Raw genomic sequence first — 12,641 nt, 5'->3', positions numbered from 1 at the left:
CAGAGTTTTGCAAGTCTTTCTACTCTGCGTAATTAGCTCACCAACTATCATCCATTTCAGCTTGAAATAGAGATCACATTTCAAAATCTAGGCAGACTTCCTCTCCCCCATGCTTTAAATACAATACTTTTCAGTCAATCAATCAATTAATCTTTATTTCAGTCAATGACCAGCATGCATATATAGTAATTTGTCCCTTATTTGCTTTAGGAGAACAGGTAGATAGACTGGAGATATACAGATAACTGGATGTAATATGAACCGAAAACAGAAATGGTATAGAAATGGCTTCTTGGTAATATGCTGAAACTTTTCACCCTAGTGACCCTTGGTGGACTGAGCCTTTGTAGTGGCAATAAAGAGTGCCTGCAGAAGAAGCCACCATCTTGACACTCTTCATTCTCATCTACTATTATTCTAACTTACTCTATGATTCTATGTTCTATCTCCAGCACAGAACAGAGTAAAACAATTTAAGTTATAAACTGGGAAGAGATAATACTACAGTTATTGAACAGGGGTGCAACTTCATTTGCTAAGCTATTTTAATTATGCTATAAAACTTTATTGGCCTACAAGTGCTTACATGCTGCTTCAATCCAAACAAATCTAAGCAGTTTACAAAACCAAAAAGCTATAAAGATTATCACACAAAAATTCTATAATAGGCAGTAGCAATAGGCAGTAGCAAAAACAGGAGGAAGAACTACAACCAAGACAGAAGAAATATGTGTCCAAGGCAGAAATGTGATTTTTTTTTAAAAAAATCTGCCTTTATTATTTTTATAAATCACTTAAAGCAGCAAACATACCTAATGCTCCTTGTTCCTTCTCTTTTCCTCACAACAACAAACCTGTGACGTGTACTGAGCTGAGAAAGAAGGACTGGCCCAGAGTACCACAATCAGCTTTCCTGCCTAGGCAGGACTAGAACTCACAGTCTCCTGGTTTGCCTGACGAGAACCTAACCCTCCCTAGTTCCTTTGAAGATAAAAATAAGTGGGGGGAGGCACATTCAGATTGCAAGACTCTTCTCACTATACAACCTTACAATAAAAGCAATATTACGGTAGCATTTCTAACTGTTTTCCTAGTCTGTTCTATCTCAAAATAGAGCCTTGGTGGAGCAGTGGGCTAATGCCTCCTTAAGTAACACCAGCTGCCTGCAATTAGTGCAGGTTCGCATCCCACCAGGCTCAAGGTTGACTCAGCCTTCCATCCTTCCGAGGTAGGTAAAATGAGGACCCAGATTGTTGGGGGCAATTAAGCTGACTTTGTAATAATGCCGCTTGGGGGTGTGTGAAAGCCCTAATAAGCAGGCATATACATAGAATGAAGGCTACTGCTAAGCTTGTAAGCCGCCCTGAGTCTTCGGAGAAGGGCGGGATATAAATGTAATGAAAATAAAATAAATAAATAAAAATGCTAAGAAATACATATACATATTCATAACCCAGTCCACCATCACCATAATAGCACAAACACTATTAATGAAGAAAACCTGTCTGATGTCACTTGCTCCCCAAATATTTTTGAAAGCAGTTTTTTTTTACAAACAACTGTGAAAATGTATATTCTTACCTTGTACAGGATTTCACTCTCTCTGAGGACAGAAAACAGAACCTTCCTAAGATCAGTAATGAAGCAGGAAAAAACTAAGATGCCCTGGAACTAATCCAGGGGTAGGCAACCTTGGCTCTTTTATGACTCGTGGACTTCAACTCCCAGAATTCCTGAGCCAGCATGGCTCAGCATGGAAACCTTTCCCTTTCCCCTCAGCATGGCTGGCTCAGGAATTCTGGGAGTTGAAGTCCACGAGTCATAAAAGAGCTAAGGCTGCCTACCCCTGCGAAAGTTTAGCCCTCATAACACAGAAGGACACAGCTTAGGATGGTAACTGTAGTAAGATAAAAGGCCTGAGTAGCAACAGGGCATGTTAATAAAGAAAAGAACACACAGTTTAAAGACTTCCTTAAATGAAATCTAGAAAGAGTTTTCCAATATATTTTGTGAGGACTTTGGATCTGGGGGTTAGGGAGCCTCTGACACAAGTGTTGTCCCAGTTTGAAAACTGTTCAATACTATTTTAATAAAGAAGCTATGAACTTGGCCTCCAATTCTCCTCTCTTAAGCCACCCACTTTCTTCATCCAAGTATATGAAGTAAGAGGATAAGTTAATTCATTATTAACCGAACCATTTTTCCACCAAAAAAAAATTCTCCTTCACCTGCACTTAACTTTTCTGAAAGTTCTACTTCCTTCCTGCCTCAAAATATTGGGTGGAATATCCCTCTGCCATTCACTCACACTCTGTAAATTAAGTGAAAAGGTTTGGGAAGACAGTTTTAAGCACTACTAAAACAAACAGTAAAATTCATGTATGAACTGAGCCACTGGTACAATACCATGTGGTAATTTGAGTCATTCTAAAGTAAGACTATACTGTCCTTCAGGTTTATGAATGGACAATGAAACATCTCTCTATTTTAAACTCCAAGACTTTTGATTCCAAAGAAAACATCATTTTAAATACATTCCATGCCTTCAAAATCATAATAGCATGGCTTTGCCCATTCAAGTTTTATGAACCACTGAACATTTTTACATCAATTATAAACATGTATAAACATGTATAAACAATACATCAGTATTGTTTATAATACTGAAACATAATAGCTTCCATTGAAAGTCCATCTAGCAGACATATTCATCTACATTTTTTTAAATATGAGTTTTATATCAAAGCTTTTGCGTTGTTTTTGTGAGATTACAGAAGAGATTGCACAATTCTGCAATAAGCATTGTGTTTTAATAAAGGCGCCTAGTTTTATTGTTAATTCTGAATTCCTCAACATATGGTACTTTTGGTCCAAAAGATATTGGTTTAATAACTTCAGGAATTTTTCCAGGCAAGGTTACTTTTACAATAATTTTGAGTTTCTATATTTGGCAAACACACATAAGATTTGAACAAATAAAAATAATACCTATTATTTGGAAATTTGGAAAGGTAAATAGGTTAGGCTACTTAGGGACTACTTAATGGCATGAACATATTTGAGAAATGGTTTTGTGTAACTAACTGCTCTTTTTAAAATGATCCATTGCTTCTACAGATAGTCCTCGCTTCACTACAAAGCATGTCGAAATTACAATGGCACTTAACAAAGAGACTTACAACTGGTCTTTGAATGCCACTGACTCAGAACCATAAGTCTTCTAACAAAATTCAAACCCACTTGAGTGCATCTGTATTTACAATAGCCTTTTGATAGCTTCCTACTGGCTGCCACCTGCTGTCTTCACTGCCCAGCCCTGCCTACCACTATGCCCACTCCATCATGCACCACTGTATTAGCTGGGGCTTGCTTCAGGCCACCTTCTTTCATACTAATGCTTGAAATGGAAAAGGGCAGGCCCATGAAAGACAGCCCCAGTTGCTCTGGCATGAAAGAAGGACCCTTTTAGTTTGTCTTTCTTTTGTAAATGAAGGCCCTGATGGAGGCACATGCAGAAGCCCTGGGCGGGATATGAATGGAGGCCCTTGCAAGGGCATTAGAAAAGCCCTGGTGGCACCAGGGCAAGGAAAAGGGCCCTGCTGGTATAGAAGTAGTACAGGGTGCAGGGTGCACAGTGGTGCAGGGCAGAGCTGGGCAGTGCGGGCAGCTGGTGGCAGCAAATGTATGCGTGGTCAAATGGTCAGGGATGGAGGGGAAGTAGACAGGTGGGGGTGATCAAGAGAAGGCAGTGGTAGGTAATCCCTTACCTTATAGAAACTCAGGGCTGGGAGGGACCAAAGCAGAAATAGCTTGGATCAGGGTGGCTCCTCACTAACAACCACTGGGATTCAGTTTAGACAACAACAAGGACTGCCACAACTGCTGTTGCTAAGCAGTAGAATCACATGATATCCTGCTTTGCAACTGCAGCATTTAGCAACAGAAATGCCAATCCCAATTGCCATTGTAACTAGAGGACTGCCTTTATTTGATATAAATTTGATTGCTTTTGGTTTTGCATGACAAAGAAAATCACCCATTATGGCACAGATGTAGGTCACTGTGGTTTGTTCAACAAACCCAGGGCTTTTTTGTCATATAACGCTCAGAACAGAGTTCCGGCACCTTTTTTGGATGGAACCTTGTAGGGTAGGCAAGGCGGGTTGTGTGACATGTGTGAGTTCCGGCACCTTTTTCTTTTCCAAAAAAAGCACTGAACAAACCATAGTTTAAAATAGTCTTTGTGAACCCAGCCAGTATTAGCCATTTAAGAACTACATCAGAGGAATCTAAAATATCTCACATCTGATGTAAAGTATAGCTAGGTGATTCAATCCCAGAAAAGAAATACGGAGACTGTATCTGTTACTTGTAATCGCTGTTTTCACTCTTGCATTAGTCAACCTGACAAATGGCACAGAGTACATGAAACATCATGTGTGATATTTTTCCATTGTCAAAACACTGCATGGGTGGATCATGGGAACTGGTTCGTTTATTCATGCTCTACGTAGGACTATTGTCCATCAAGCAAATGACATTGTAGGTGACCTCAGCCTCATATTTGCCATCTCTCAGATTTTGGTGATATGATTTTTCATATGAGTGAGATATGTTTTGCAGAATTAAGGCAAAATAGGCGTAATAAGCATTTGTAATATTTAAATCCACAATGTTGCCTCTTCCCTCAAAATGCAGAAAAGATCCCGCTCTCTTGACATCTTTGTTTCAACAGCCATGCAACATTTCTCCCTTATTTTTTAAAGGGAAATGTGGGCCAGGGCCGTAATAAAGTTGCTCTTGAATCAGAATTGATTTGATTGACTTTATGGATATGCCCATCATTCTTTTCAACTTTCCAGACTAGTCTGAAATTTCCTGGAGGCCTTTCATCCAAATACTGACCACATCTGACCCATTCAATTTACATACAATTTGCAGACAAAATGAGCCAGATTGTGTAAATATAAATGTTTTGAAATGGCTTCTATGCCACATAAATACAGAATATCAACTGATTAGCCTAAACTAGCCACGTAGCCACCAAAATGACCAACAAAAATCGGACACAAACAAAGAACCAATCAGTGATCAGTCTTCATCACCCTGTACCAATCAGAAACCAGCTCAGCTAAAGACCAAACAGAAGTCAGGTCATCCAGATATAAAGAGAGGAAGAGTCATTCCCTTTTAGTTGCTTGTGACCTGCTGAGTGGAGCACTTTCCCTCTGAAGAAGCTATCCACAGTTACCAGTGAAATGTCAAGAACTTTGTTTTCTCGACACTGTCACTAAATGCTGAAGCCCAACAATGCCCAGCAGATACTGGCCATGAAAGCCTACATCAAAAGAATATTCTATTCTTATTTTTTACTCCAGAATTATCCTCACCATGAGACCCTGATGCAGGCATGTAGGCTAGCAATCACTTGCAGGGAGGAGAAACAGCCCCCTCTCCCACCCCAAAAATGGCTTCTATATTCATTTACTTGTTCCACTTTCCAAGTAGTGTTTTCCTGCTTTTGTTAGCTCTAGAACAGGGGTGTCAAACTCACAATGTCACATGACATATCACGACATATCGTGACTTTTTTCCCATTGCCGGCAATGGGGTGGGCGTGGTTTCGGCATGTCATATCCGGCCCGTGGGCTAGCAGTTTGACACCCCTGCTCTAGAACCTCTATCCAGTTTGCTTGATGAGCTTGAAAATGTACTAAGACAAGCCCTGGCACTAATTGTCAAGAGTTGGTGGAAGGTGGGTGGTATATACATTTGATAAATTATTATTATTATTATTATTATTATTATTATTATTATTATTATTATTATTATTATTATTATTATTATTATTATTATTATTATTATTTACACAAAATGTGAAATCACAGCTGCCAGTTCTTTAGTTGGTGTTGGCCTTCATATGGATCAACTTTCTCCCAAGAACATAGGATGCTGTAATGTACTGGCATGGTACATGTACAAATTCAAGCAGTGTGGCATTTTGTAATAGATAGATGGAAATTTTGTCAATGCTCAGAATTTCTATGTGCTGTCCAAGATTTTTTAATATGACACCCACTGAGCCAATAACCACAGAGACCACCATGGTCAATTTATGCCATGATATTTCATTTTTAATTTTCTTGAGAGTTTGTAACCTTCTCCAACTCTCCTATTCTACTATCTCCTGGCATTGCCACATCAATTATCTACACTTTCTTTTTTTCAACTAGAGTTAAATAATAATATTATTATTTATTATTATTATCTACAGTGTGGCATTTTCCTTGCTCTTTCTGAAAAATATCTGCTGAAGATTCTATTACAGAAGTTGTTTTTAACGTCTTAAAATTATTCAATAATGGAAAAATGCATATGCAAGTACCAGTTTAAAATAATATTAAAGATAGATCATTCAGGTTTAAACAACCAAATATAAAGAGCAAACTATGGGCAGATAACCAACAAATTTAAAATATAGGTGATGTACTCTAGTACATCATTTGAAAGCTTTTAATACTATAAAACATTTCATAGGCATTGTTAATCGAAACATGTTTCTATTAAAGTTTAAGTGTACTTGCTTAACATAATTACAGCATTCTTTCATACTAGCATAATGATTTTAACATGCAGAATAGATCTAGTTTAAACCTCAGCAGGATTTTTTAATTACTATTTTTCTCTCCCTAGCCAATTAGTTTGCTTCTGGGCTTCTCAATTAAGTAAGTAAGCAAGCCAACAAACAAGTCCAACTTTATTTCATCATTTTTCTAGGTCCAATGGAAAAGTAGGCAGTTTGGGGGAGGATGGTAATTGTTGGGTAAGTGAAAGGTTTTGGGGTCTTTTTTTTTACATTTTTGCCAAATTAAAAGGCAAATGCTGTAACCATTATGTGAGTAAGAAAGATCTGCTGTAATAGAATTTGCAGATGTTACTCAGAAAAGGCAGAAAAACGCAAGAAAGAAACATTTAAGCTTGGTTGTTCCGCCTTCAAATATGTGCCCTTTGTTACTTTAACTTCATATATTATAATTTAGTTTAATTCTGTGTGTGTGTGTGTGTGTGTGTGTGTGTGTGTGTGTAAATATTTTTACTTGGTGTAAAATGTATGTCTCAGGGTGTGCACATATGTAGACACACAGACACATGCATATCTCAAGCTGGATTTGGGATTTCCTTAAACCGGTGTTTCTCAATCTTGGCAACTTTAAGTTGTGTGGACTTCAACTTCCAGAAATCCCCAGCCAGCAAGGCTGCTGGGGAATTTTGGGAGTTGAGGTCCAGACATCTTAAAGTTGCTAAATTTGAGATACACTGCCTTAAACCAAGTTGCAGTCAAGCTGGCTAGAGGAGAGGGCTTGAAGCTGCCCAGGAGTGCAATCCAGATGCAGCCTTTGTCTTACCTGTTTCTGTTTAGGTGATGCAGACTTATAAAATAAGCAATCATTAAGAAACTAGGAAAGCCAGTCCTCCTTTTTAAGGCCTTTAGTGAGGAATAATTGAAAAGAGCAAAAATATTATTTTAATGTTGGATTGATTTTTTATTAATGTTTAATAAAATTAATGTTTAAATGGATTTCAAATCATATGTGTAAATATCATACACTTATTTATAATAAACAAACAAGAAGAAAATACAAGAAGAAATATGTAAAATATTCTAAACATTTCCATTAACTTAGAACTAAAAGCCTAAGGCCATTTTTATTTGTTCTGATTACCTTTGCAGAAGTATAAAATGGCTAAGTTATCAATCCTAACCTTAAATTGTCTTTTTATTACTTATAAACAAAAGAGCTAAGATTTGCACTGTTTAATATTAGTCTTAACTAATACAAAATTGCATTTTTTAGTATTTTGCATTATATTTTAAACCATTTCTCTGATGTGTTGATATTCTCAAGCTGAATCGATCCCATTCCACATGCCCAATCTAGGCTATGAAGTTGTACAATGGTTTATCCAAGTTGGTGTCATCAAACATTCTTTTTTATATAATATTTTATTAATTTTCTAATTTTACAATTAAGTATTTAAAAAGCAATGTGGTGACTGGGTTCATCAATAGTTCAATAACATACATAAGTCTTTAGTATAAATCTCAAGTTATAACATCAGATATTTCCTCTCTTTTTTCCTTAATATGTACTATCTCATATTAGGATAATACAGTTCTTATTATTATCAACTAAATAAAAACATCTTTGTTACATTTATCAATAATTTTTAGCTTATACATATCTTAATTGTGTTTGCATTCAATCCTTATATACAATCAATGTCCTGTTATTGATTTTTTCCCCAAGCTTTAATTTCCCATCAATATTCAAATTAACATTTGGAACTTATAATTTCCAAGCTTTCCCTTATCTCAACTTCTTCCTTTTTCCCTTTTCATAACAAATCTAATATTCTAAATACACATCTTATCTATTTGAATATAGTCTTGTTCTGTTTTCTAAAAGCTATCTATTTTCCACCATATTAAATCATCTAATTAATAATACAGTATCCCCTCTAATAAATCAGAACCATTATATATATTGTCAGTAATATACATAGATTTTATAGTTTAGGTCTAATTTTTAAAAGCTCAAATACTCCCTCTTTTTCTGGTAATTTATCTTATATTGGGCAAACAGAATTCTTATTTTCAACTGATTTCCAAATATTTATATTAGGTGACTAAAATCTCCCTTATCTCAACTTCACCCCTTTTCCCTTTAAATACCAAAGTCTATTAGTCTTGTTACACATCTTATCTATTCAATTATAATGTTACTTTATTTTCTAAAAATTATCTACTTTCCACCATATTCAACCCTCTAGTTTAGTAATATGATATCCCCTCTAATAAATTGAAACCATTATTTTCTTCAGCTTTACTTTGGCTTTCTTTCTTTGCCAACTAACCTTCCATGTTAGTGCTTTTGAATCATCAAATAGTTCTCCCTCTATTATTATATATATTATTTGAACTTAGAAAGACCATTTGGTTTACATTTTTTTGGAAGAATCAGCCCATTTGTATTCATTAGATAACCTCCCTATTATTCCTTTATGTTGCATCTTATTTTGTCACAAGCTGAAAGAATGGTTTCGTGTATTAATTTCAACATGGAAAGGATTTTTTCCTGATCTTCATCCATATTCTCTTGATAGTATGTTAAGTTGAAGACTTTAGAATTAAATGTTTAAAAAAAAATGTTTTTATAGCTAGGTATGGGACATCTATTTCACGTGTTATAGGTGGTCTTTATAGTAGAAATTGTTTGTCAACTAAGAGTTTATAGTCCAAGGTATTCCATCATCTCATATAATAACATATACTTCTCATGTAAAGAAATAGGAAAGCAATTCCCCAAATATAGCTCTGAAAGTCAGTAAAAGTTTACTTTCGTAGTTCAAACAGGTCACATATGCCACCCAGAAGTTCCTTCTTTCCAGCTGAGTTTTTCACAGGTGGTAACTGTCAAGTCAAAGAAGTTTTTCTGGAGTCTGGGCTTCAAGCCAAGTCTCTTTTAGGCAATAACAAATTATAATACCATACGTCATCACAAGATGTCACCGATGCCATTTAAAGCTTTTTAAGTCCAAAGTTTTTGTGATAGTTTTCAAGACTTATTTCTTTCTTTCTTTTTTAGAAAAAAACAAATGTGTCCAGTAAGAATAGGAACACTTTTAGTCCCCAAGTTTCAAAATCATATACATCCAATTAGATTAAAATTGTTCTTATAGTTGCTCTGTTTCCCCTGGATAGTTAGTCACCGCTTTTCTTAGAGGGCGGGGTAGAAACTCCCTTCCCTCTCTCCTCACAAGGGGAAAATACTTTGGGAGCTTTTACAGGAAAAAATACTTAAAGTCTTAAAGAGAGGATCAGATCTCACCTAGTTTCATCCGCATTGCTTTAAAGGTGCTTGGTGGTGAGTTTGACTTTAGCTGTCAACAGCTTAGTGACGAGCCATATTACTATGGCCGGTCTTTCCCCTGCTGGTTTGGAGGGCTTCCCCAGATCAAACGGAAGGTCTGCCACCCTCCCACAATCAAGCAGGGGTCCCCTCCTTGCTAATCACCCCTACAGGGTGACTTTAGACCCAGGGTCCCCCAGCAGGACGAATTCAGATGCGAAAGATGGAGCTTGTCTTCCAGCGTCTGCGGCGCCACGATGGCAAACCAGAAGTCCTTGTCATCAAATATTTTTGTGTTATTTATGGTTAAGTAAACAAATAATTAGTATAGTAATTTTCATTTCAGCTCATAAATCTGTGACATTGTAGGAATGATGTGCAACTGATAATTAAGTTGTTTTATTTATTACTGATGAATTCCATTTTGATATGGCAAGGATGAATTCAGCATAAAACTGCCAGACAGAAACTTTATATGAGTGAAATCTCTAGTATCAGCCAAATTATCATTTCTTGGAAGCATATTCATATAACCTTATCAGTGATCATGCTTTATCATGCATATGTTCATATATTATAATTTGAGATTTTATTTTATTACATTAATACCCATATTTTTCTCTTATACAAATCAAGAACATGGAGAAAAAGTATCAGGAGAAGTCTGGTAGTACTTTTTCCACTAATACGTTTTCTTAAAAGGCATAGGCTTTTATGAGCTGCAATTCACCTATCAAATAAATAGAGAGGCTTGACCAATGTAGGATTTAAATTGGGAGGAGGTAAAGTGGGGAAGGGAAATGAACATAGGTTAGTTATGCAGATACAGGTTATTTCTGAGGCATATTGCACATTGTAATGTATAAAAAACCTTTTCTGTTTATTTGTCATTTAGTATGCCTTTATCTTTTTGATATGTATGTCTGAAGCAATTTTTTAATAGTGCTGCTAAAGTCTCATTTTTCCAAGATGGTTGTCCTCAGCACTGTTGAACTGAACAAAATATTATTCTCTCAGGCCATTTTTCTTGTACTTTACAGAGTACAGAGAAATCCTGTCTCCAAATTCTTCAGATCCCCTAGTAGGCTTGCATGATATAAAGAACTGGGCAGCTGGGGGAAGAGCAAATCTGGACTGTTTCTATGCTTTATCCCTAGGCCAAATCCCCAATCACCACAACCCCTGTCTGCAAAGAGAGTAAGGATAAAGTTACTCTCTGGCCCTTTTCACACCGAGGTGGGATAATGTCTCTCTCTCTCATCCTCACACGATCCTTTCCTAAGCAAGAAGTACAAAAGGGTAAAGGATGTTCCAAAGAAGTGTAGGATTTGGAACTTCTTCAAAAACAATTCCTCTGGCTTTTGAAAAGGTCATTCGCAACTTAATCATAGTAACAAATGCGACAACAAAATAGTCAAAATGTACCCATCTGGTTCACATGTGTAGGAATGTATACATATATGAATAAGTTAGACACATACAATTCAAATTTAGAATTTATTGTATTTATGTAGAACTGAAATTAATCCCCAATTTGGTTTTCTCCATATTAACATTTTAACAACTACACATTACGCTGATGTTCTCTTCTCATTTTGAATATTTTATATCTAAAAGGTATTAACATATTATTGCTTGAGACTCTTTCTTCCATTTCCCTGATATCTATTTCATGCATTGCAGGCTTTATATAAGTGGATTTGGAAGTATGGAGTGTCTTCAACTTGCCAAAGGTACACTGTTAAACAGTTGAATCACAAATAAGCTACTACAGAGCCTCCGGGATGTCCATTATCAAATAATTTGGTTCATTGTTTCTGCAAATTTCAGTCTCTCCTCCTGCCCACTATTAATTCTGTGGCCAATGAATATGCATTCACATATGTTAAAACTCCATATGTTAAAACAGTCTAATCAGAAAAATCACTATCAATAATGAAGTATATGAACAAGCAGAGCAGAAACGTTTCTTTAGGCTGATCTGATACAGCTCAATAAAGGCTTAGAGCAACACTAACTCTAGTACAGCCAGGGGCTTCATCCACTGCCTTCCTGTGGAATAGTGTTAATATTTATTTCAAAGCAAAAGAACAAAGTGGACAATTTAGCGTGCAAGATTCACTGAATGTGATAACAGTGCTCTTGATAAAGCTTGCATTTCACTTGTATTATTTTTCTTTCAGTGAAAAAGTACACGATGCATCTATCATTAATGGTTACCGTAATATTATTCCTGAAATTATTCATTAATGAATGCTTTAAAAGAAAAGGTTGTTGTTTATGAGCCAAGGAAAACATTAGCAATTATTCACCTATTAGCAAACAGACACTTTAATACCTTTGCATGTTGAGTCACAGTAAAACAGATGGTATGCATTAAAATGGGTTATATTAGGTTATATGTCCTTGATTGTGTAAGAGAACTTGTATGTGATTACAAAAAAAACCCAACTCTGTTAATCCTATTTGCATCAAATGTCTGCTCTTTGTCATCTGTAACATATAACAGAATTGGGCCCAGATGGAAATTGAAACAGTTGCTTGTCTTGTTCCTAAAATACCACAGAAGAAGCAGACTTTGATGCACAAAGGACAAAGAATTTGCTTTTCAAACCCTATGATTATGAAATGTCTGCTGAATTAGACTTTATTCTTCATCAGAAAAAATAGCATAGCTCACCTCTCCATTAATTGCGAAAGATATAATCCCTTCGTCTCCGTTGCCAAGAT

Source organism: Vipera berus (assembly GCF_964194415.1).
Source record: "Vipera berus genome assembly, chromosome: 1".
NCBI lineage: Eukaryota > Metazoa > Chordata > Lepidosauria > Squamata > Viperidae > Vipera > Vipera berus.
The sequence above is the reverse complement of the archived record's forward strand: the minus strand, read 5'-3'. Positions refer to the sequence as shown.